The sequence below is a fragment of the Panulirus ornatus genome, chromosome 3, assembly GCF_036320965.1.
Source record: "Panulirus ornatus isolate Po-2019 chromosome 3, ASM3632096v1, whole genome shotgun sequence".
Classification (NCBI taxonomy): Eukaryota; Metazoa; Arthropoda; class Malacostraca; order Decapoda; family Palinuridae; genus Panulirus; species Panulirus ornatus.
This window is the reverse complement of record NC_092226.1, coordinates 37940125-37967713: the sequence shown is the minus strand read 5'-3', so window position 1 is coordinate 37967713 and position 27589 is coordinate 37940125.

Genomic DNA, 27589 nt, shown 5'->3' with positions numbered 1-27589 from the left:
TCTCATACTTAAAAGTATATTACGAAAACTTTTCTAACAATCTTCTTGTTTACTTTCATGCTATGACTTCATCAAATGGTTTGAAAACTTTAAAGATTTTAATCAGGTCAGCCCTACACTTTTCCCTTTCATGGTGGGCAAATAGATATGATACCTTCAAGGTACCATGTAATCTGGTTATCTTAATTATGGTATTATAGTTGTTGCCTTCCTCTGGACACTTATGATTCTTTGCGCACCTTATAAGTGCCATGTCCACGCTTGCTAGATGTAGGATACGTGCAACTCATGAGTATATCCTCATCCATATGTTTGAAGTCTTCAAGTATATCCCGTCCCCATTACCATGTATTCATTTCGATTTTGGTTAATTAATTTTTTATCATACAACCTCGAGCTAGTGCAGGTCCCCTTTTTTAAGTTGATGCAATCCTTGTCGCTTTTTACCTTCCTCATGACTTTGGCCTCATCTGTAGGAACCCAGTCCTTCCAGTAGGTCATTTACATCGATCAAGAAGAGCAGGAGCCTCAGAACAGAACCCTGCCGCACACCACTGGTGACCTCATCCCGGCTTGAGGAGGCTACCCTGACAGGCGTCCTTTGCCCCCTTCCACGAAGATAATCGTTTACCCATCGATACATTGTCTTCCTCGTTCCTGCTTTAAGATGCAGTTTCTTTACCAGTCCTATTTATGGCGCAGTGCCAGGTGTATTTTGACAGTCCGTCACAGTCAACCCACCCAGGCTTCTCTTTGGTCTTGAGACGGAACTCTCTTGTAGAAATCCGAGTTTCGTTACACATAACCTTTTTTCCCTAGAAACTGCGTTGTCACTCACATTTAGGTAGTTTCTTCTCTGTAAGATAGCATCCACTTACTGTGTGATTGTCTGTAATTGTACCTTACAGACCACATTCGTCAGGGAGACTGGCTTTTAATTCAGCACATCCTCACGATCTATTTTCTTACACTTGGAGATAAAACTTCTGCCCTCTTCCACTCCCTGTGCTCTCTACCTTTCTCCAGCGACATCTTGAACGTCTTAATGGGTTTGCCACGTTCATCAACACAGATGAGGAAATGTCAGGACCTTATATTGGTCGAAACTTTGTAGTAATCGGTTTTTATCTTCTCTAGACTTCCTCCCTGTTCCATCTGACTGATGATGGGGCTATTGTGTCCTCTATTTGTACTGGACTGGGAGGGAGCTTTACACTCGTGAGGCCCCATCTCTTGCACCTTCTCTGTATCATACAACTGTTGAAGACGGTATGTGTGCTGTCCACATTTACCATATCCTTATTCAGTTTATTCCGTTCATTCACCACACTTTGCTATAAAAGTGCTTTTTATATCTTTTTTCTACAAGATTTTTGTTTAATTTGATGTGATCTCTTCTTGTTCAGTCTCTACATCTTTCAAACACCCTTACACTGTCTTTGTTTTTGTCATCAATCTTGTTTAAAAGATTTGAGGTGATCATGTCAACCCTCACTCTTTTCCATTGTGGACAAATTCAAGGCTCCTAGCCTTTCACTGTCACTTTCTTGATTCAGGCGCCATGTTTGTTTATCTGCTCTGGACCTTTTTCATTGTCTCAGTCTGCTTCTTAAGTGTGTGTGTGTGTGTGTGTGTGTGTGTGTGTGTGTGTGTGTGTGTGTGTGTGTCTGTGTGTATGATTACCTTTTTCTACTGTCCGGGGAGGATGTGTGGACATGGAAGTAAGCTCTCGGCCAACCCAACCTGATTGATAGTTTGTTGATTTGATTTTTTGCGAACTTGATGATAAGCACATATGTCATCATATGTGTTAGCTTCTCTTCTCATAGCTCATATACGAGGGAACACCACCTATACCGTGCTATGTAAGTTACAGCTGTGGAGGTTCACCGTAGACTGAGGTGTTCTGTTGCTTGTTCGAACAGACTTGAGAGTTGCGAGATAGTCGTCCTTACTGACGTGTAGTGGTGGCATCATCAGGTCACGTGGCGGAGTACGGTGTCACGCCTTCAGGCACACGTACGCTGCAGGTGGAGGTCACGACATGAAGTGAAAGGTGCCCCGCCCGGGACTCGTGCGTGAAGTTGTTCGTAAGGCTGGTCAAGTGGTGGGGACCCACATAGGTGATTGGTCCAGTGACGGGGACTCACATAGGTGAGTGGTCAAGTGTTGGGAGTATCACAGGTGATTGGCCAAGTGGTGGGAAGCCACATAGGTGAGTGGTCAAGTGGTGGGAGCAACATAGCTGTGACCAAGTGATGGGAGCCACATAAGTGAGTCAAGTGGTGGGAAGCCACGTAGGTGAGTGGCCAAGTGGTCGGGACGCACATTGGTGAGTGGTCCAGTGACGGAGATCCACATAGGTGAGTGGTCAATTGGTGGGGAGCAACATAGCTGAGTGGCCAAGTGATGGGAGCCAAATAGGTGAGTAGATGGGAGCCACATAAGTGAGTCAAGTGGTGGGGAGCCACATGAGTCAAGTTGTGGGGAGCCACATAGGTGAGTGGTCAAGTGGTCGGGACGCACATTGGTGAGTGGTCCAGTGACGGGGAGCCAGAAGGGCAAGCTTGCACAGTGACTCACCACCCTCCTCCCCGGGCTGCCACCCTGTAGGGCGCCACAGTACGACACTATTGTTGATGTGGGACGCTGGGTCTCCAGCCACAGAATGAGTCTGCTTGAGGAGAAAGGTCAGGTGCTGCCTGGAGTACAAACCCTCTGTCTCGAGGGCCTTTCACGTTCCCATCTCGACCTCGTTCTGGTCAGGACGTTGGTGATCATCTGTGTATTGACGAATGTACTGGATAAGCCATCGAATATTCGACACTGACGTTCTCTTAAGTATCGACACATCTTGATAAGAGTATAATCTGGAAACAGTACCGTTGGTAACCAGTGTATATATCGTCGGGTTTGGTTGTACCACGTTTAGCTGAACCCTATTTCTGCTCCCAGCAGGTATAGCTTATTCATGATTTCTCAGTAAAGCACATTTCAGTTTTATGGCCTCTTGATCTTACACAGTGCCTCACAACCTCCACTTTTTGCGATTAAACAGCATCATAAAAGAACAAAACAGGTAATGGTGACTTTCAACTCCTCTTTTGTTGCGTTTTAAAAAGGAGACAGAAGTGTTGGTTGCGCCATTGGTTTACTACTGATGTAGTCTACCACTGACGTAGTCTACCACTGAAGTAGTCTACCACTGATGTAGTCGATCATATATGTAGGTTACCACTGATGTAGTTGACCAATGATGTAGTTGACAGCTGGTGGAGTTCTAGGAGAGTGTGGTCGTGTGCATGCTTCTAGGAAGACGTTATCTGCTGACACAAATGTTATTCACGAGAAAGCACTGTCAAGGTTTCTTAGGGTTGGCTCGTAACTTTCGCCAGGGTTCTGGGAATCTTGGTCTGGAGTGTTTGGTTGACGGTTTTCAACGGTGGGGGCTGGCTGATGGGAGGGCAGAGCGGATGCTTTCTGCACGAATCTCTTCTTCATCCCTTGAGCACGACACGACGGTACGACCCTTGATCATGACGACCATCAGACGCAATGGTGGCGTCGTTCTGTTCAAGGGTCGCACCGTTCAACTCGAGGGTTGTACCGCCGTGTTGATGGGGTTATGGGACATTTGTCAGCTGTCGCTTGAAAGTTTTTTTTTTTCCAATCAAGAAACATAATGTACATACGTCTAGCGGAAGGGGAAAAGGTTTTGAAGGCAGGCAGTTAATATGATGCTTAAGATAAAGTGGTCCAGTCAGATAGTTTGGGAATGGATCGATAGAATGTTTTCGTAGTGACTCGTAACTGGCCAGTAGCAACCGATAAGTGGTTCAAGTCTTTCATGAGATTGTGAGGTTGGTCGGTCCTCGGGCGCACGGAACGCCCGTGTGAGTTGTCAGCCTCTGTGTTGATCAAGAGTGTTGAGGGGCAAAGCATCAGCTGGGTGGGTCTCCGTCATGGGCGTAAAGGTTATCGACTATTGAAAACTAGAGTTTTTGATCAGGTTGGTATACATGATCGGATCTCAAGTATTAATACTGAAGCGTATTATAAGATGCATCATATGAGACATTTTGTCTGTGGTATGTAACCTCGGCCCGTTTGTTTTCCTTTGGACTACTCCTTCATGTGTCAGAGAGACTTGCGAGTCACCAGAGTAACACATTTAAGTGATTAGTAAAGCAGACAAACTGTTTGCTGGCAAATATGTAAATTGCTTTCAGGTACGCGGGTAAGGAAATATTCTGCAAAGTGTTCATTCCCAAGTTAGCCCACAAACAATGTTTTTCATTTGGATGTTGCACATAAAGAAACGCAAAGAACTATTAGAGAAGGTGCAGAGGAGGACAGCAAAGATGGGGCCAGAATTAAGAGAGCGGGGCGACAGGGCCGTGAATTTGTACTGCATGGAAGAAAGAAGAGTGAGACGTGATTTGATCACAACCTGTAGAGTTCTGTAACCAGTGTCATGTCACTAGTGAACAGTATTTCGAAAGGTGCAAAGTGTGTGTGTGTGTGTGTGTGTGTGTGTGTGTGTGTGTGTGTGTGTGTGTGTGTGTGTGTGTGTGTGTGTGTGTATTCCGGGGAGAGAGTTTACAATCGTGTTGCGTGTCTCATAACCTTGTATGTGTTCATCATGCCTTTACTCCATTGTGCATATGCACAAGCACAAACCCCAACCTCAGCGATGATCCCAATTATTGACAAGTCCCGAGAGAATGATTAACACCTGGGATGGTGTGGGCCAACTGCCTCGCCTAGGATTCGAACCCATGGTTGGCCCATGTTAACCACTACACCAGTAAGACCCATGTGTGTTTGTGGGTTGAGGCCATGCAATTCTGCGGTAAAGCCAAGGCACAGGCAGAGTATTCGTCTGACGAGGTTTGAAAATCATGGATTAGAATTTAACACTCGTTATATTTATTCTGTTCGACCTGACTCTCAGTATGAAGTCTTGTCTGTATGTTCTGATATATGTGGTAGTCTTATATGTATGTATGTATATATATATATATATATATATATATATATATATATATATATATATATATATATATATATATGTGTGTGTGTGTGTGTGTGTGTGTGTGTGTGTATTATAGTTGATTAAATTATGGGTGATTAGCTCGAAGAATTTGTTATATTCCATTATCTTCTTGTTCGGTGGAAAGATGAGAACCAGTTCTCTTGGTGAGCATATCATATGAATAATTTCTGAAGTGGTTGACTGACCTGAATTGACCCGAGTCTGACATGGTAGCCTTAGTTAACCTTACAGGTTCTGAACACATGGTGCTCTCACCCTGTCTGAACTTTGTATAATTCATTTTCTGAACAGCTAACATGCTTGCTTCATCAGTATTAATTATCGATGATGTTGGCAGATGAAAGAGTTTTGATGTTTTGTTAGCTTGATCAATGACATTAGGTGTCCGCATATAGTTCTTTTGTTAATCCTTTTTGGAATATTGATATCCACCATTTGTTAATATATTTTGTTCATCAAGTAACTGGATCGAAGTCAGAAGATTAGGTGATTCATCAACATCTCCCAGGTGGCTGTAAGAGCTACATTAAAGGAGGCCTGAATTGTATTAGGGTCATATTGTATGAGGGTTACGCTGTGGGAGGCGTGTGTTAAATGAGGGCTGCACTAATAGAGCAACTCTGTGAGAGCTCCACAGTATTAGGGCTACTCTTTGGATACCTTGTAAGGTCTTCGACGTCTTCAGCCTCACAACACATGCTGAGCCCAGGTTGCTTTAATGGATTGTTGATTGACCAGGCTTTTGGAAGCCGCAGCCTTCATGATCACATGCCCTTACAGCTTACCTGGTCTGGTACACTATAGATACTTATCCAATGGACCTTCGATCTCCACCGTGCGTCCCATGCTGTTTCAGGTGGTAGATCTCAAGGTGTTGAAGGGTCTTGGGCCCCGGGTGCTCTCTCTTTTTGTGCATATAACACCTTTGGATTTCAGTAGCCCTTCACTTTTTCAGGGCCTCTTTGCCAAATCAACTTCTGGCACATAGTACCCACCTACTGTATGGTAGTCCTCCCGAGATTACCTGGAAGGAATCGGATCATCTTTTGATATATGAAACACTTGTCTTACTCTTTCAGCCTGGCGTGGAGGCTGTCCCTGGATCTGGTTATTAGCCGAGTTGTATGGTGATACGATCCTTAAGCACGATTGTGTGACCCATACATATCATTGCATGGCCTTTGACCGTACCCTTAAAGGTGAGATTGAAGGTCAGGCTATCGTAAAGGATAAGGTATAGGTAAGGTAGAGTAACGAAATGGCGTACTGACATGCTCAGGTATCGTATCTTCCTGCTCACAGTTCGTACTATCGTACTTGATAGCCATCCCGTCGTATTCCAGAGGTTGACTGTCACACTGACAAGATTTTGTAAATGCAAGAAGAAATCATGTGGTGCGGACACACGACCAGCGCGTCTAGTTGAGACATCCGCAGCTCTACTATACAAACTCGTTTTCTTTCTGAGCTTGTGGGATGTGAACGTTTGGGTAACCCCCTCCTCTCTTCTTCTTTCCAGGTCACTGATGACTCTGCCATCCAAGGCCAGAGAAAAGCATATTGTTCTGCAATTGCTTATTCTCAGTGTCTGAAAGTCGTACAGCGTGTCTTGGGGCATGAGGACAAATTAGTTCCTTGTCGACCCGCTCATTAAACCTGTGGTCGCGGGAGATTTCAACTGGTTGCAGGTGATGATCTTTAAGTGAGCTCGAAGGTAGTTTGATTGTGATGAGGGAGGTGGCGGGCTGCTGGCGAAACCCCGCATCACGAGGAGGGAGGGAGGGAGAGGTATGTGTGTTGGTGATGTAACACTTAAGTTACTGGCTGTAGGAGAGGCAGATTGTGGAACTCGGTGAGCGTGGGAGGTGCGGCGTGTGGGACTCGGCTAGTGTGGGAGGTGAGGAGTGTAGGATTTTGTGAGAGTGGGAGGCGGTGATAATGATTGTGTGTGTGTGTGTGTGTGTGTGTGTGTGTGTGTGTGTGTGTGTGTGTTTAGAATATGATATGTGTCGAAGGTGGTGGTGATGAGATCAGGGTGTTGACTGCAAGTGGTGAGGGTGTTGGGTGTGGGAGGTGGCGAGTCTGTGTGTTGGTGAATATCTCGAGTTATGAGAGTCGCGATTGTGGGACGTGGTAAATCGGGTGACGAGGGAAAGTGAGGAGAAAGGTGATAGACAGGTGAGTGTAGGTGTTAGTGAGTCTCGAATGTGGCAAGGGAGATCATGTTACGCAGGTAGGCTCTGTGGGCCATCTCGTGGGTCACTGGAGTGTATTATCGGAGTGCCAAGCACCGTTGACCAGCATGTCCCTCACTGAGTCGTGGTCTGGTCTTTGTACCATTGTAGGCATGATGATGGGTCTCTCCTGCCATATGAGGGTGGAGTCATGGCACACTTTACACTCTCCAGAAAGATGTGGTCAGGAGACACTGAGAAACACAGCCAATCAGTATTACCGGTAGAGTAAAATAAAGTGAGGAGCTGAGGTGTCTTTTTCTCCGTAACTTAACGCATAACGTTGCCACCGCCGCGCACAAACACTTCTGGCGTTCCAGTTGGGTTGTCTCAGCCTGTTGTAAGGGCAGCGTCCGTCTGTCTTTGTGTGAGGGAGTGAGTAAAATGGTAGTCGGCAGCGGAGGTTGGTAATGAAGCGGCTGTTGTATCAGTAATGAGAGTTACATTCATGAACCAGCACCATGGGTCCCACTGCATGGCTTCCGCACTCCCCGCACTCCGCTCCTCAGTCTCCTCTGCCTCCACATCACTCTCCCTCCAGCACCGTTCTCTCACCACCTTGTCCATCCATCTTCAGTCCTTCCACTCACCTATCCTTCCTTTCCAACCAGTCTAATGCTCCTCCACCTTGAGACTTTAGTCCCTCCACTTTCTTCCCACCATCCTCCTTCCGTCCCGCCTCTCCTGCCCTGTTCTTATCCTTCTTTTATCCTTGATCCCAGCGGAACATCCTCATCCCCTACTTCCAGAGACTTAGAACACAGACGGCAAACAAAAAAAAAAAATCATTTCTTTTTTGGCTTACGCATGGACACAGGTACATGTAGCTTTCAGATTATTTCCAACGTACGACGTCTTCACTTCATGTGATTCGGTAAAGGAGATGCCAGTAGCGATGGACACCGTATGAGACAGAAACTTATAAACGCCAGTGTATTAAGGCTGATAGACGTTGCTGTTTGGAAGTGACTGTCACTGAAATTCAAACCTGAATTCTATAATTGTCCTGATGTACAAAGCGACAGATGATAGCTTGTAATGATGAGTAGATGAATTAGGAAAATTTAGATCGGTATTAATCCCATCCCAAGCGTATTTTTCTTAAAACTCATGGCTGCCAATGCTGTGGAAATTGGCAAGAGATAATGTCGTCACTGAGAAACTTGCAAGTTGTTTTGTGAACTACATGAACAGACAGACAGACAGACAGACAGACAGGCAGACAGACAGACAGACAGACAGACAGACAGACAGACAGACAGACAGACACACACACACACACACACACACACACACACACACACACACACACACACACACACACCATGAGAATGTTCTGTGTTTGTCCTCAAATATGCTTCTCGTCAGCAAGCAACAGAACTGAGGAGGAGAGGCCTCATATTCACGAACAGTGAGGAACTGATTTGTTGATACCTGTGTTGCCTAACCAGCATAACAAGATTTCAGCGTGAGTCTGGAGCAGACGGTCTCGAACAGTATGCATAGATTCACATCACTGACCAACAGTAAGCCATAGATCCCCAGCACTGACCAATAGTAAGCCATCGATCCCCAGCACTGACCAACAGTAAGCCATAGATCCCAATACTGACCAACAGTAAGCCATAGATCCCCAGCACTGACCAATAGTAAGCCATCGATCCCCAGCACTGACCAACAGTAAGCCATAGATCCCCAGCGCTGACCAACAGTAAGCCATAGATCCCCAGCACTGACCAGTAGTAAGCCATCGATCCCCAGCACTGACCAACAGTAAGCCATAGATCCCAATACTGACCAACAGTAAGCCATAGATCCCCAGCACTGACCAACAGTAAGCCATAGATCCCCAGCGCTGACCAACAGTAAGCCATAGATCCCCAGCACTGACCAATAGTAAGCCATCGATACCCAGCACTGACCAACAGTAAGCCATAGATCCCAGTACTGACCAACAGTAAGCCATAGATCCCCAGCACTGACCAACAGTAAGCCATAGATCCCAGTACTGACCAACAGTAAGCCATAGATCCCAGTACTGACCAACAGTAAGCCATAGATCCCCAGCACTGACCACTGAGAGGGAATGTTCAATATATGCAACTTCAGTAACAGCCTCGTCATCTGGCTGGTGGGTGACTAAGATTAGCCCGTCTTTCCCTGGGAAAACATCACTGGTAACGTATCCCCAGACCAGTACATGGAGGACATAAACACAGCTCTTTCTGTTCACACCGAACATCCCAGAAAAGAGAAGCATTGTTGAAGAAACGATCTAGATTGGAAACCTCGAAGAAGTTCGTCCACACGAAAGAAACTCTGTACAGTCCTCTTCAGTCTTCCTCACTTCTCTCTCCGGGGGAGTCAGCACATGGAACTAAAACGAAACAGGAAGCAATGTAAAAACAGACGTACGTGATAGGACTGTGCGAGAAGAACAAAGTAATAGAGTGTGTTAACCTCAGTATTCTCCATGAGGGTTGAAAAACCGCTGACATTGCTTCTGTGTATAGAAAGAAGCAAACTTATGATAAAGATAGACCAGCTGCCTTGATATTATACGTCATAAAAGTTTTAAGAAAAATGTCTTGGAATAAAAGATGATCAAATGTATCGAGTTAAACAACATCAGTTCGGTTTTGGAGATGTTCAGTCGTGTCTTCGCTGCTGCATCTCCGTGCTGATAAGATCCTTGGCTCGCTTGAGAGAAGAATTAGTTATTACTCCGAATTCTTTATGACCTCATGACAAATGAGACCAGGAAGTGATTAGCACATGAAATATACATAAAGTAATAAATTGGTAAATTAAGACGCTAGATTTATAATGTATCAAACCAACCTGTTCTTAATTGTTAGCAGTTTATCATGCCATCCACATCGAAGCTCTGACCCCCAGGGATCTGTGCTTGGACCTCTTCTGTTCTTCGTACTTATATCTGACAGTGATAGGAACGCAGTATAAAGGTAGTGCGTATTGATATATACAGATGGTACCAGAATAGGTATAGTAATCTGCACAGATGATACGGAATATGTGAGAGTATTTACCAAGTCTTCTTGTAGGTCTCCGAGAATAACCTGATGTTCAGTGAGGAAAAATTAGAATCCTCTCCAGCGAAAGAAACGAAGACTTGTCAATACGAAACCAGAGAAATGCGTCAGGGTTGTGGGAGTGACGATGTCGAGTGACCTCACTGCTGGGGAAAACAGCAAAGGAACCGTCGAATATATGACGAGGGTGGTGGTGGTGGTGGTGTGTTTTAAAAGATATGGGAGGCCATTGACTATTCTAAACTACTGATCTCTTTCGACTGAAGTCGTAATGTAATGTGTTCCTCCATCGCCTTCATGTGCTGCAGAATTTGGTAAGCTGGAATATCATCAGATGTCCTTTATCGCGCGTATCGATCCGGTAAAACATCTGAATTATTGCAACTGGATAAAAGGTAGACCTGAGGTACATTATGCATTCTCATGGAAAAATAGATATGCAAATTAAATCCACTGAGGAATGAAGATTACATAGATAATAAGAAAATACGGACCCAGTGTGAGGAACACCATGTGAGGTATCGCTGGACATCTTAAAAAAAGAAGCGTTTGTTCCAAGGCGTAATATACGAGCCAGGTTGTACGATATATGATAATTGAAGAACTAGAACTTCAAAGAGCTTGGTAGGCTAGACCCAGATAGACCGACAGTGGTTGACGACAGCACTGCGAAACCAGCTGTACATAAAAGTGAGGTGAAGTTCCACCTCAGACATACAGATGGAAGCGATGGTGACACACGCGAGGGTTTGGTTTTGCAGGCGAGCGATTACCTGTATGACGCTTGACGGGTTATTGAGGTTTAGTGTGATGAAACGTAGTCGAGGCTCTGTGCTCAAGTCCTTGGTCACACATGAGGCGCCCTCAGAGCGGATCTAACGATCTTAGTATGCCAGACCCTGGGTTCTCGCTCACTCTGGCCGCCACCTGGACCCAAGGCAGAGGAGTTCCAGATCGATTCTCTTACTCAATGCTGGTTATCCCACAGCCAAGGATTAGTGAGTGTGTGGGAATGACTTGTTGGTGATGTGGACTGGCGTTAGTATGGTGGTGGGCCAGTGTTAGCGTAGTGGAGGGCTAGTGTTAGTATGATGATGAGGCACTGTAAGTAGGTAGTGGTCTCTGGTAGTATGGTGGTGGGCCTGTGCTAGTGTGTGGTGGTTGGCCAGTGTTAGCATGATGGTAGCCGCTTGCGATCGGCATACAGGGGTACCGGTGCTATGTCACCGAGTCGTTATTGCCGAAGAAAAAGTGATAACTAATCACAAATTACTTTCTGGATAAATTTTTAGCAGCTTAGGGAAAAGTTAATTCTGCTTTCTTAACATCATATACTCGTTAAGTAGATGAAGTCAGAAAAGAAAGTGCAATTGAATAATATATGAAATGTTTAAACACAAGAAATGGTATATCTCTCAGTTTCAGAGACATTCACATAAACGTAAACAACATGAATTAGACATCAGTAGGAACTATACTACAAAAAAATATGTGATTCGTAAAGGAAAAGAGATTAATCTTCTTATCACAGAAAAGGAGGTACACTGAAAGATAAATTATAAAATCATTTATTGATAGCCCAAAGTCACAACTAAATCTGCAGCCAGGTACAAGTAGGTGGGTCAGACAGAGGCAGAACCACAAGAAAGCCTGGTTACGCTGTTGACCCACGTCACAACGCTGACCCTCGTCAGAACTATGACCGAGATCACAACCAAGAGTCGCGTCACAGCCACCCCTGACCGCGTCACGATCGTTAATCCAAAGAAAATGACCAAACTATCAGCTGAGCCTGATCTCTGGTCCGTGCATGCCTTCACTGCTAAAAAAAAAAACCTACAGGCAACACCCAACACCTGTAGGCAGGTCCAAAGAACTGTGTCCCTGACATATGAACTTAGTAACTCTGGCAAGGTGAGCTCGTAGGTGGGATGAGAATTATAATGGGATCGAGAGTTCTTGCTGTGAATCTCCTTAAAAAGACTTTCATCTCGATGTCTCGTCTTTGCACGTGGCTTAATTCCGTTTTTAGTGTCGAAAATGCAAACACTGGCGCAGTTCGCTAGTCTGAATTAGCCTTTGCGAGCATTTTACTTCCACTGCCCGGGCTGGGCCTAGGATGCTGAGTTGGGTCGTTGGTCGACTAAGCTGTTTGAGACCGCAGCTTGGGCCCACCTAACCCCCCACAGCTTGGCAGGTCTAGTACAATTTGTAAATACTTATCCAGAGCCTCTTAAACTTCTCCAGTGTGCATCGCATGGTGTTTGATGGTTGCAGGAAGGGTGTTGAAGAGTCTCGGGGACTATAATGTTTAAGGAGTTCTCCGTTTTCGTGCCTGTCACACCTTTAGAGTCAGAAGTCGTATTCTACATACTTTTCCACTCTCACCGTGCCAGTTACGAAGCTTTTCCAAGTGTAAGTCAGTGGCCTTTCCTTCAAGGATTTTCCAGGGCGTACAGCCCTAGTGATTTTTGACGTTCCCAGTGATTTAGATCCTTTACCAAGTTTATGTAAAATATGAGAGATCTCTGAACACTTTCTAGTTTTGCAGTTTTACCTGCTTTGTAGGGCGATGTTAGAACACAGCAAGACCTCTTGTTCATGAAAGAACTAGTGCCTTGAAAATTATCATCACTGGTTTTTCTTCCTTTGTCTCCAAAGTTTGCAGGATCCACCCCACCATCCCTCTAGGGGAGACAGCTGTTGTTTTGTTGTGGTCGCTGAAGTTTAGATCGTTTGACGTTATTACTTTGAGGTATTTCATTATTTCATTTGTTTCATGACAGTCTGTGTTTGTCCGGTGTTCTATGTTGTTTTTGATGTCTTCATTTTCGCCATACCGGAGGAGCTGAAACTTATCCTTATTAAAAAGCGCATTGTTCTCTGTTATCGAATCAACATCGGTCATTTCCCAGTTCTGGTTATTTAGTAAGATAAATTATGTATGTTAATGGGTCGATCATTGAAATGGTTGGTGAGGCAGACTCCGCACCGTACCGGGCGTGTTAACGCTGACACAATAGTTACAAGCGTAGACATAGTAGTGAATGAAAAGAAAATATTTGATTTAGTCTTTTGTATAATGACAGCGCCGTTTTTTGTTCTGGTTGCTTCGCTACATTAAAGTTGATGGAGCCAGTCATTATCTTGGTGGGGATATGGTCATCCTGTGAAAATTACAATGTCTCTCATTGGAGTACATGGGAAGGAGAAGAGAAAAGGAGACCTGATGGTCCATAACGAGGTTATATGTTGTCAGTGACTAGAGGTAGTGGTAGAGACTGCATTGTAAAGAAGAAGGTTCCTCCCCTCCCGCCTCTTGTGACGTGGTATGTCGACTCCTGATAATAGTGGTTGTCTCAGCAGGTCACGTGTGACCCTGTCCCAGTGGGTCATGGTGTGACCCCGGCTCCCGGTAAACAGCGACTGGCCCATCAGGTCTTGCAGTTGCTAAGTAATTGGCGTCCAGTTTTGGTATGATAATAGCTGTCCACTCTTTAATTACTGCCAGAGGTTTAATGATGATTTAGATTAGCCAGACAATTTGGGGGTGTTGTGAGGTAGTTAGAGGGGGGAAGGTGGACACGGATGGATAGGGATAGCACACTGGGGAGGGGCAAGGGGCTGGACATGGAGGAAGGGGCAAGGGGCTAGACGGGGGAAAGAACTGAACGTTTGAAAGGGTAAGGGGCAAGAGCAGGCCGAGGGGGGGAGGGTGGGGATGGCCACACACGAGGGAACCCGCTCGACATGGGGAAGGGGCAAGGGACATGACCTAGGGGGTTGGAGGAGGGGGGGCTGGACACGGGGAAGGGGCAGGACCCAAGAAGAGGAGGAGGGGGCTGAACATGGGTTAAGAGGAATGGGACATGATCCGGAGTGAGGAGAGAAAGAGAAGGCTAAACATGGGGAAGGGACGAGGGACAGGACCCGGGTGGCCGAGGACGGGGCTGGACGCCGAGGAAAGAGCTGGACATGGGAAGGGACGAGGGACAGGACCCGGGTGGAGAAAGAGGGGCCTGGGTACGGGGGAGGGGGAGGTTGTGAAGTCTGCCTGGTGAAGGGCCAATCCTTCCACCAGATGTTATCAGGTTAATTGCCTCGTTAAATCTTTATGGCTCTTGTGGTTGTCCCGATAGTGTGTTATTATCAGGTGGGCCGCCCTGTGGCCAGGCCTGCAGCCCTCCCCACCCCTGCCCCTCACGCTCCGACCTGGTTAGGCTCAGACTAAATTACACTCCTTCACATTCCTCCGTTATTTCCCCGGCGCCCATATAGTCTCATCCTAATTTCTGTTGTCGCTAACAATCCGAAGCATCGTATCCAGTGTTCGCAGGTGTTCAGTATCGAGGAAGAATGGACAACGTTCATATGATAAAGGCTATTGTCTGACCGTGCTTGATCATCTGTAGTCAGGGAGAAGGCGGCATGAAGATCGTGATATTCAGTGAGAGCTAAATTGGGGTTGTGTTGTAGAGCCCACCACCATGGTCATGCAGTGGAGCTTTTGTCTCGAGAACTTGTGTGTGTGTGTGTGTGTGTGTGTGTGTGTGTGTGTGTGGCGTTCCAGGAATGGGATCCTAGACTTTACATACGTTGCTAGAGCTTTAACAGCGGAATGATCTTCGGTTCATTTTATCCTGTAACGTGCAGAAATAGATCATTGTAGGATGTAAATTTTTTTTTTTTCGTACTAGAGGTAGGGTTCGCTGTGGGTAATGGATCATAGGGATGGGAGTGGAGCCTGCGGTTATCAGACGCTGGTCGACTCTGCTGCGAAGGATGTTACTTTTGGTGTGGTGGGAGTTGTGACTCCTGGGGCGTGGGCGGGGGCGGGCCACCGGGTCCTTCCTCCTGCACTCAGTGACTCACAGGCCAGCACAAGCAGCCCCGCCTCACCTGTGGGTCTAGAGCCCAACCTTACCTTTGTGCTCCCAGCTCTACGTCACCTATTGTGCACAGAGCCCGACCTCACCTGTATGCTCCAAGCCCCGCTTCACCTGTGTGCCCCTAACCGAGTTTTACCTGTGTGCCCCGAGCCCTGCCTTACCTCCGAGTCTCGAGCCTCTCCTGTACGCCCTGAGCCATGCCTCACCTCTGAGCCCCGAGCCCTGCCTCGCCTGTGTTCCCGGCTGGACCTTTAAAGGTGTCTGTGACCTCCGGCCATGAGTGTGTGTGGAGAGTGGAGGGTTGGGGTGGGGGTACTGCTGCTCGTATTTGGCGGTCCGGTTCGCTGATTGGCCGGCGGAGGAACTTAATTATGTTGTTGACAGGGTGAACACATTAGTCAGAACCATCCTTGGCGTTTATAATTGATCCCATTGGCTCAGAGTCGTAAGTTAGGCAGACTGTCTGCCCCCAACCAGCTGATCCAGCCATTCTCCACATGGGCGATATTGACCCATGTATGGACAGTACTTTAGATTTAATAAACTTCAATTTGTATAAATCTTAGTTTTTGAAAGTTATTCGAAATTATTCGCTTATTCGAGTGTAAGAACGACTTACTTTTCACATGTGTGGACAGGAATGTGGGGTGTGTTGTGAAGTGGGATGGGCTAGGTGGGAAGGGGAGGATAGGGACCTGTGGTAGTGTGTGGAATGAGTGGTTGAGGACTGGTGGAGTGGAGGATGAAGACAGGTGGTGGATGGAATGGCTGGTTGAGGACCGATGGAGGGGACAGTGAGGACCTGCTTGTGGGTAGAATGGGTGGTTGAGGACTGGTAGAGGTGAGCGGAGGGACCGGTGGTGGGTTGGAGTGGGTGGAAGCGCCTGGTGTGGTGGTTGGGCGAGGGGGACCCAGTGTGTGGCAGCCCAACTGGGAAGGTCGCAGGGGTCATCTCATGGGTGACGACGCTGGTCTGGTCTCGTTTTCTATGGCAAGACGCGGGAAATCTTGGGTCGTCAGTGACACACACTCGTCTGGAGGTTGAAAATCTTCAGTTGTCTGACATCATCTGGCAGCACTGTAAGGATTCAGATTATTTTCACCAACGTTCCAACCTCTGGAGGACTGAAGTGCGTCTTACTGGATAAGTCGCCATATTTGGATGGATTTTTTTGCGTTCAGTTGGTTACTGCTTCTTGGTTGAGAATAAGGTAGAATCTTTAGAGATATTCCTCATTGAGGTAATAAAGTCCAGAGACGAAAGGTAATGATTCTAATTCATAATGTTGAATAGAATAGTAATGATAAGAATAATAAGAATGAAAATGATAACGATGATAATAGTTATGATTACTGTAATGATAATGGTTAACAGTTTCTATATTTACTTGGTACCCAAGACTAAAAATATAGATATTGCCCACAATACAAACAGTATAGCGATAAAGAGAGGTTAAGGGTTATATATAGTGGTCACAAACACTGGGGTGACAGTACTAATTACTAATTATATTCTCATTGTTTAGGATGCGGATGATCGTGAAACGGGGCTGCAGGAGGGAGTATGGGTTCGACACCCGGACGTTAGTGTAGAGTACGTCACCACCTTTGTATTAATGGAAATTAGAACGGTACCTTTTTAGCTGGATGCCACTGGCGCAGTGGTGTATCCCAACGCTTGGTCGGTGGTCTTCTTCGACCTTTTTTGGTTCGTGAAAACCATCTTTTGTGTTATCAGCGTCCGTCGTCGTACCCCAGCGTGGACGGCACCTGCGGCGTACGCTTCTTCATTTTACGGAAACTTTGTCTTGCGTAGGACTCTGAGACATGGACTTTCGTAGATGGAAATTCTGGCAACCGTCTGTGACAGAGAAAATAGTATAAACATCCGGAGGCCAGAATTGTTTTAATTCATTGCCTGCAGTCATTTGATGCACTGTGAACTATACAGTGGAGGAATGTAAAGAATACCCTGGACAGTTACGGAGTGTAGTAGACCAGGTAGACTGTGGTGCTCCGAAGGCTTGCTGCCTCCAACAGCCTCACTAAACAGAGTACCAAGGTGGCAGCTTGGTCGAGAGCAGAAATGTGTAGGTAGAAAACCTTCGAATTCGTTAAGAAGTTCGTAACTTTTAGTAAGGTAAGTTACACGTTTGCGATTGTCGGACACGATTTTTTTTTTTAGTCCATTTATATTGACGATTAATTGAATGTACGGGGAAGACTGCATCTCCTTCTGCTTCATGTAAATAAAAGTAATTGATAATTTATAATTTGTGTAGGTTTTTTTGACGGCCTAGAAGCATAGAGGAAGGACACGGGAAGGAGCGGACTTGCAAGGAAGGCACGTGCAGTAGAGGGTGTGTTCAGAAAAGCACAACAAAGGAGGAGGTTTAGAAGGAAGACAACAGGCAGGCAGGGGAAGACATGACAGGCAGACACTGTTAGGAGAAAGAGGAAGGCGTGGCAGGAGGGCCCCGTCGTTGATGAGTGTGAGAGGAAGGGCGCTGGTTGAGGAGTCTTAGGCAGGAAGGGGCAAGGCAGACCCTTCCGCAGGAGGAGGGAGGAGGAGGAAGGAGAGGACACCCATCACACAAGTGATGGGCTCCTTGTGCCGCCCGACGCGGTAGGCCGCTCCTGTTGATGGGCAGTGCGGGTGGGACCTCTTAACATGCATGACTCTACGATGTGAGGAACTTTACTGTGTTTTGTATGTCATAGTCATTGTTATTGATATTACTACTGTAATTATCATTACTAATGTTATTCTCTTCTTCCCCAGGTGAGGCTCCGGAGATGAGGTGGCGGCATCGGAGTATGACAAGGTCTGGAGTATGTTATACCAGTTGTATAACCATTTGTGTGTCTTAAGGCAAGATTATACTTCATACCAATGTTCTCAAACGTAGAGGAAACGCAAGTCGTATCAGAATTTCATTTTGGAATCTTTTAATCGTTAATTCGAGCTTGTGATATTTGTGGACCAGTTGATTCTGTACCAGAACTTGTTAGATTGGAAAATGTATATAAGATTAAAGATAAGTTTGTGTACTTGTTGAATCAAGGATGTAAGAAGACGCCCGTGCGTGTCTCAAGGTCACAGGACCCGGACCACTTGGCACAGTGTGCCTGGATAGTGGAGCGGCGGCGGCGGCTCCTGCTGGTCGGTTGTCTGGGGCCGTCGTGGGGCGCGGCTCTCAGGGTGCTGGTGGCCAGGCTGCCCACACAATCTGGTGGCCAGACTGCCCACACAATCTGGTGGCCAGACTGCCCACACACACTGGTGGCGAGACTGCCCACACACACTGGTGGCCACACTGCCCACACACACTAGTAGTTTGGCTGCCAACACACTCTAGTAGCCAGGCTGCTCACACACACTGGTGGCCATGCTGCCCACACACTCTGGTGGCCCGCGCTGCCCACACACTCTGGTGGCCAGGCTGCCCACACACACTGGTGGCCCGCGCTGCCCACACACTCTGGTGGCCAGGCTGCCCACACACACTGGTGGCCAGGTTGCCCACACACTCTGGTGGCCAGGCTGCCCAAACACTCTGGTGGCCGCGCTGCCCACATACTCTGGTGGCCAAGCTGCCCACACGCATTAATGGCCAGGCTGCCCACACACTCTGGTGGCCAGGCTGCCCACACACTCTGGTGGCCGCGCTGCCCACATACTCTGGTGACCAAGCTGCCCACACGCATTAATGGCCAGGCCGGCCACACACTCTGGTGGCTAGGCTGGCCAAACACTCTGGTGGCCAGGTTGCCCTCACACACACTAGTGGCCGCGCTGCCCACACAGTCTTGTGTCCAGGCTGCCACACTCTGGCCCTTTAGCAACATGAAGTTTACTGGTCACTGATAACTGTACCATGACTTGTTCCCTGTAGAGATTTGTACCTCCGAAGTACAGAAGGAAGTCTTTTACTATTCTAGTGCTCCACGTGTGTCCGTGTGCGCGTCCATAGCTGGGTTAAGTTTCACATCTGAGCTCAGTTCTCAGTGACTGTGTGATGTACGGTCAAGTAACTTCACATGCAGATGCATGTTGCCGTGCCCCTCAGCATCGTGCCAGAACTAGGTGGCCTTAACGCGCATTTCACGCCTCAGAGGCGAGCTCCTTACCCGGAGATTATTCTAGTGTTTCTGATTTACATGCTGCCACCGAAGGTAGCTTTGCTGCCACTTTGTCGTAGGAGAAGATTTGCTGTTGTGAATTGTGTGAAATAATAAGCTCCAGGGAGACGGAGGAGGTGGGGAGTCCGGTAGTATCTTAGCCTTGACCTTCCACTACACCCCATCCCCCCATCTGCCTGGTGTGGATATAGTGTGAAGGTGTCAGTTATACAGTGTGTGTACAAGTAGATTTACGCTCTGCGTCTCAGGCGTGGAGTGTTTTGGGGTGTCGAGTGTCGTGGGCGTGGAAAGTCCCGGGCGTGTAGTGTGTCGGGCTTGGAGTGTCTCAGGCGTGGAGTGACTCAGGCATGGTTTGGAATGCCTCAGCGTGGATCGTCAGAGGAGTGGAGTATTTCTGGTGTTGGGTGTCATGGTCGTGGAATGTCCTAGGCGTGGAGTGTCCCGGGCTGGTAGTGCAGGTCAGTGTCACATCCCCGGCCCTCTGTTATACCGCGAGGCGAATCTGTAACTTCCATGTTTCTCATCGAGCCCAGTTTTTCGCTGGCGGGACTGTATGGTGCTGAGTGACACGTGACGCGGAATACTGTAACAAAGTCACAGCAGCTTTGATGGATCGGGTTTGCACCCGGAAGTTACCGTGCACGTCAATAAAGCTGTCTAGCCGTAGGTGGAGCCGGAAGCAATCGGGCACGGCAATGATACTGGCCCTGGGGCGAGGTGGGAGCTATCGTACACGTCAGTCAAGCTCATTCGCCTCGATTTTGGTTTGACTTATGCCGCCCTCAGAGGCGAGTTTATTGTGCCGCTCATGCTCATCCTGTGAGCGGTAGCGCAAAAGGATTATAGAGGTCTTTGTCAGACCCCAGTTGACAGATACTCGTTATGTAGACTGTTACAAAGTTGGTTCATTGCTTAAGCTAACAGTCTCTCATGGTTTACTGACTAGCCTTTTGTTGTGTAAAATTATGAAGAAAAACAGATTTCTCGCCTTCCTTAGCAGATGCCTGCCAATGGCATCATCATACCTACTTATCTACCTTAGAAACTAATTACTGACAGTCTTCACCTGGAACGCTTAACCACAACCAGTGCTCTTAACTGCACTCGCGTTTCCTGTATCGTATCGCACGGTTCTCCACCTCCATACCTTCCACACACCGTCATCCCAGGGGCGGGGCGTGTGCTGGGCTAGCTTGTTATCAGTACGTCCATACACCGTCATCCCGGGATGTTTGATGTGCTGACTTGTTATCACGTCCCACGACTGCATAAGACATTTCCTGTCCCGGGCCGGAATTACCGACAGTGTCACCTCCCAATACCGGAGGCTGGAGTCTCGACTCGTTATGAACCACTGCTCTGGGCGGGACACCTTCTTCACCTGGCGCGCCCCTCCGACAGACGTTTTCTCAGTACTGCATTCTTGAAGTTCGTGATGGAAGGTCGGTTTGGTAGTTACCAGAGCACCGTTGATGTCAGGCAGACTTTGTTACGATACCGCCGCCGGGTAGGAGAACGCCTGTGTTGGTGCTCGTTTAAAGACACATTTCCCTTTGATGTGAAAGTGAGAAGGTGGCCGCTTGTGGCTTCCACACCTGATTGGGACTGTGTCTGTCTGGGGCTCAGGGTAGGCATCAGGAACATAGTTATGAGGATTTGTTTTATAGGGAGAGGCTGGTCCAGTGCTTGGCAGGGTAAGTGGTCCAGAGCATGGCAGGGTAAGTGGTCCAGAGCATGGCAGGGTAATTGGTCTAGGGCATGGCAAAGGAAGAGGTCTTCGTGGCAGTGTGCTTCACGACCCTCATCATCGCCAATACTTCTCCATCCCGCACGTCAGACATCGGACGCGTGAGATATGTGATTATTTTTTTCTTCGTCATGAAGCGAGATTTTGTCATTTTTTATCAAGAAATTATAGAGCACAAATAAGCATGCAACCCTTTGATGAGGGCCGCTGGTTGGCGTTGACGTGTTGCGACTTTATTGTGGGTTAGAACACAGCGCCGGGCCTCGCCGCCACCATACACCAGACGTCACAACCACTGCAAACCACTCCTTACAAACACCATACATCAGACGTCACAACCATTGCACACCACTTGTCACAGCCACCATACACGAGCCCTCACAACCACCACACATCCACAGTCACAACCACTACACTCCACCCGCCTCAGCCATCATAACCATCACACGTTAGTCGTCACAGCCGTCACAACCACATACGCTAGTCGTCACATCGCCACGGCCATCACACACACCAGCTGTCACAGCCATCATACACACCAACTGCCACAGCCGTCACACCATACACAACCGTCACAGCCTTCACGCACCAACCGTCACAGACTCCATACACCAGCTGTCACAGCCAGCACACCCTGACCGTCACAGCCTCTACACACTAGCCGTCACAACCACCACACACCAGCCACAATGCAACTGTGAACACTGACAGTACGTAAAGAAAAATCTTCTGGTATTCCTGTGGTGGAGGGGAGGCGGGGGCACGTACAGTAGCGTGGGTGGAAGGCACAAGGGAGGGGGGGACTGGTTCCTGGCTGGCTTATGGGGCCGCTCTGCTTCCCCGATGTGTCCATTAATTTACCACACGTACTATTACCCCGTCGCCTCGCAGAAGGAGAGAGAATTACTGCTTTTCTTCCATGTGACCTTAATGGAAGTCTATAAAAGGAGAAATTGTATTAGAGGCAGTTCAGAAAGCCGTCTGAGGATCTATAAAACTGGACGATTGACGCTTATCGATATTCTTCGTGGACCTGATGCCACACGGTCATGCAATGCAGCAGTCTCATACCCCACAAGGTGTCCTTCCGTACAGCAGACACTGCTTACCGCCACGAACAGTAGTGTTGCTCATCCCGGCTGGGTAACCTTGTCGGACAACCACAGAGTATCCATCAGTAATCTAGAAATGTCGGGTCGGTTGAATTACTGGGCACTGTGAAGGCTGGTGTATCCGTCAGTACGTGTTGGCGGGTGGACGAGGCTGGGGTGAAAAAGTGTAAACAAAGGAATGAGTGCGTCTGTGGCGTGCAGGAATGTTGGCTGCCGGTGATTGGCGTTGGTTAACACGCTCTTCATCCACGGTCCAACTGCAGCAATACTAATATTTGAAGCTCTCGTTTGCAGTTGTTAGGTCTGAACCATGGTGATGTTAGGCCCTAGAGCTAGGAAAAACTGGAAGTGGGTTTTTCTGTATGTGTAAGTGTGGGAGAGGAAACTGGTAGGGAGGGAGGGAAACCTGGTGGATTGCGGCCACAGATATCGCCAGTAATGTAATCCATTACACTCTGCACGGTTTCCTGGTTCAGTGAGGTGCTCTAGTTATCGCCACGGGCGGTAGATGGTAACCACCCGGCTGGTATGTACTTCATGTGATCAGTTAATATATTGTGATGTCATATCCTTGTCTTTTTACGTAATGTATTACGTAGCTCTCAGCTGTTCCATCACTTCAAGAAGGTTGGAGAGACGCTGGAGAGTTAACAAAACACAGGTGTGAAAAGTACAGACTCCCCAAAAACCTTTGACTTATCTGACCATGAAGCCACGCCTCACAAAATGCATAGAATAGGAAATAGTGGGAATGTGGGAGAATAGACCAAAGAACATCTTGAAAAACAAAGTGCAACGAGTTATGTGACTCAGGCGAATCTTGGAACCACCACGTTAAAGAGCTCTGTTCCTCAAGGAACAGTACTTACACTTCTGCTATCTCACATTTTCTCCTCGGTCATAGATGCAGACACAGACCAAAGCTTCGGATCATTTGCAGTTGATACCAAAGTAATTATAAACATGTCATCCTTTGGAGATTGTGAGAAGCTACAGCTGGATATTAGGCAACTCTTTCGGAGGACCTCGGAGAACAGCATGGTGTTAAAAGGAGATAGTTTCAATTGTGTTGTTACGTGGGAGATAGAAATTTTAAATCCCTTACATAACGCTGGACGACGTCATACAGTACTATATCACAGAGGAGTAATAGAGAGATGCTGGGATAACTGTCAGGTAAACTTACCTTCAGTAAGCACATAACCTCTTCAAAAACGATGTTGGGCTGGATTCTGTGAAGCTTCAAGAAGAGAGAAGTTAAACCCTTCATAGCACCCTTGATAAAACTGTTCATAGCACCTGTGCTATCTTGGGTATAGTACTTTCTTATTCTAACACAACCCTAAAGGGAAGCAACTTACAAGGTAAAGATACGTGCAGAGAGGATTGGATATTGGCATTGACTTGGAAATAAGCATTACCGGTGACGATTGAAATCATGCTTTTCTTTGAAGCGGATTAGGGTAAGGTCTGCGTTCTGCTTCAAAAACAAAATTACTCCGCAAATTACTTACATGATAGTTTATGAAATAAAGAAATTAGAATAGAATAATTTTACTTATCGCCTGCATTGCAGCATGGCAATGACACTGGCATGAGTGGAAATACTGTTTAGAAAATATGAAAAAAAAATTGTATGAAGTTCCTAACTCAAGCAAAACCCATACCAGAGTTCTCCATACTTGACTTATGGGTCGTAGGCCATTCACTGCCTTACATTCTGGGGAGACAGCTGGATAAAGGTTCCTAAATACGATTTGTGGTTTATATGTTTCATGTTATCAAGGTTATGTTGTAGATAGATTCAAGGGTGACAGACTGGTAGATGAACAAAGCGATCCCCAAATGTTTACTGTGCTACACAGGCGACGCAAAAGTGCTACACATACCAGGTGATACAATAATGTAATAATTCAAAAACGTACTCGACACAATCTGCAGACTGCACCTGATGTGCCAGGTTGTGGTGGTTACGCCAGCCAGCCGCCGCGGCCTGAAGTACCCTTGACTGATCAGAGGAGCAACTTACAGCTGGGTCCCAGACTCGGCTGTGGAGACAGACACGAGTTTCCAGAGTCACCTGAAGGTAAACGTAAGACTAGAAACTTTATGAATTGATTCGGAAGCGGGAGTCACACCGTAGTATACTATACCATGTTCACAAAACATGGTAGTAAATCGAACTACTCTCGGTATTTTGCACGTACAGTGTTGCATGTTACCTCTGCTGGTAGATACTGCGCCTTGATGGTGCGGTGTAGCATGCTTATCGTGGGTGGACACGCAGTGTCGTCGGCACACTCTTTTCGTGGACTTCGACTGGCGGGCATGAGACGGGTATTCGTATTTGGCCTTTTTACGCAGTTAGAGCCTTGGGTAGACCATCCGGGTCCATTCACGATGCAGAGAAGAGCCTGCAGTACATGCGGGGCTTGCGGTATACCGGTTCCTGAATGCTTTTGTGGATACCTGGTTGCTATGTGCCTGTGTGGGCTTCATGTGGACGGAAGGTAATATAGAGTGTCTCCCTCTAGCATATTATACTTTGTTTACCACTCCAGGACCCTGCCTACCTCTTGGCCCACAGATTCTATGTGTTTCATTCATAGTGTCATTTGTCAATTACAGTGAAGTGCCTCGAGATCCTGGTTGTGCTTGTCTGCATTCATCAATACTGGTCGTCCTCACAACTTGAGTTAACCTTTTCCTACAAACCTTTGTGCCATTTGTTTATGTATTTTATGTGCTCTGCTTAAAACGTCTCCAGGTGTGTTGCAGGACATAAATTAGCTCGAGAAGATAGTGTTGACACCGTAGTTAAGTGCTTCATCAGGCACGGTGTTATATAATGAGCGAGAGCCACTTCAACGATCCGGACCTGATGTTGTAGCCTTATAGAGGATCTTGACAGCCACGGGTAATGAGCGTGGCGGATATGTTGTGGCGGACCTGGTAGGTGGTGGATCTTGTAGGGAATAAGGAGGGTGTAGGAGGACGACAGTGTGTTTGCTTCACGGGGAAACTGGATGCCATCGTTACGCTTGATTTATAGAGCAGCGATTCTCCTCACCTCACAGCGGGAGTAACCGCAAACTTGAACGATGGATATGCGTCTTTTTGAGCTTAACGACCCAACCAACTTCTTCCTAAACAGTAATTCCCGTGTTGCTCATACCAGGACTCGCCACTTGGCCACAGGACTTCGAGAGGGCCATTGAGAACATGCCCAAGCACTCAACCCCAGGCCCAGACTCTAAGAAATTTGAGTCGATGAAAAACTACAAACCACAGCTTACAGCTTGCACGAGCACTAAACATCCGTGAGATCAAATTCTGGACACTGGGATCATCCCTGAGAGTTTGCAACTTGACTCACATCGCTACATCACTCCACAAAGGAGGAAGCAGAATATTCCCCCAGAACTCCCCCTCAATAGCAGTGACATCGCACATTACTAGAATGTTCCAGTGAGCGCTGAGACTTGAAATGACTGACTTCATGGAATCACTTGATATTCATAACCCAGGACATGGTGTTAGGCCAGTGAACATCATTACTGTCTCATTTGCTTGAACTGTGAACTTGTAGAGGTGCTCGAAGACGAAGAAAAATACTTGTTTCTTGGCAGACAAAAGGCTTGCGATGGGAATGACTGGAAGAATTTGCAGATGGATATACAACACTTCGACCAACAGGTCGCAACACCTTGTAAAATCAGGCTGTCTGGTGCCTCCATGTTAGAAGGCGTTTACTCCAGGAAGAATTGTACTGCATCCATTTTGTTCCTCATTCTCATTTTTGACATTGACGCAAATACGAGTTCATAGAGTCATGTCGTCTTTAGCAGATGATACTAACATAAGCAGGAGAATCTCTTCTGCAGAGTGTTCCCTAAAGTTGCAAACAGATTCAGACAAAATCTTTCCGCTGGGCCACAAAAAACAACATGGTTTTCGATGGGGAGAAGTTCTGACTCCTTCGTTAAAGGTTGGGTTAAGAAGTGGAAACAGTACAAAATATCGGCCAAATACAAACGAAATCATAATACGACTGAACGTCATAAATGACCTTGGAGTAGTTATGGCTGATGCTTTGACCTTCATCTAACACAACAAGGCAACAGTTGCCTCTTCCGGAGAGATGGTAAGCTGGATCTTGAGGACCCTTAAGACAAGAGAGGAAAAATCAATAATGAATTTCCTCGAGCCACTAATTAGCACTCTCATGAATAGAATATTGCCATGTGCTAACACCTTTCAGGATGAGCGAGATTAAAGAGTCAGAAAGTGTGCAAAGATCCATCACGACCCCATATTGACGCTGTAAAGAATCTGAACTGCTGGAAATGACTGGAATGACAAAGGGCCTGACACTGGAGGTATATTAGAATATACACTTAGAGAACCCTGAAAAGCATGGTTCCCTACCTACAATAAAAAATAGTTCCCTATTGACATGACAGGCAATAAACACAGCAGGAAAAAACACCCTAAACTTCTGTGGCGCAAGACTATGCAACACACTGGCTAGAACCATCAGAAACACTCTGGGGTGTACAGTGGGGAAAGTTGCGAAGGTCTTGGATAAGTATTTACAGTGTGTATCAGACCAGCTAGACAGTGGTGGTTATGTGGTCCTGAGGGCCAGTGTCCAGCATCTTTGTCGAGAAATGACCCAACTCAGCAGCTTGGACTCAACCTGTGCTTTGGAGGTAGAAGACCTCCAAATCCTTCTTAAGATAAATCCTTGCAGTGGTTGTGGAGGTGTTGTACCCCTTTAGTTCAGTCGGCGAGCAACCTGTCTTGTATTCACTTTGGTTGTTGGATGCCGCTACCCGTAGGCTTATGCATCCATGACGTCCTGGCTGGTCTGGTACAGTGTTCAGGTTCATTTTCATTTTTCCTTACAGAACACTCCAAAGTGATTCTATCGTCTGCAGGCAGTGTATTAAACAGTTTTTCACCCAAGATGTTTACACTTTTAGTGTACTTGTCTGAAACCTTTCCTCTCAATTTCTCTGGTAATGTTTTACTCAGTCATCTATTATGTCTTCTGTTCCAGTAGGGAACCAGTGTTTAGAGCACCCTTTATTTATATCACCCTATAGTTGTTGGAAGAACGGGATGTACTATTTGGATCAGTGTCCATACGTAATTGGACAGTAGATGTGTATATTAGGCAGGTTGTATTGATGGGCTAAGGACTTACTGTTTTATATAAAGGTGATAGAGTTGGGAAATTTAGGATATAGAAGAAAAGTGTAAGAGAACATGAGTCGTGTAAGTAGATGGTCACATAACTTATTAAAAGGAAAACCTCTGGGTTGAGGATCAGAGATGTTGTGACACTGTTTG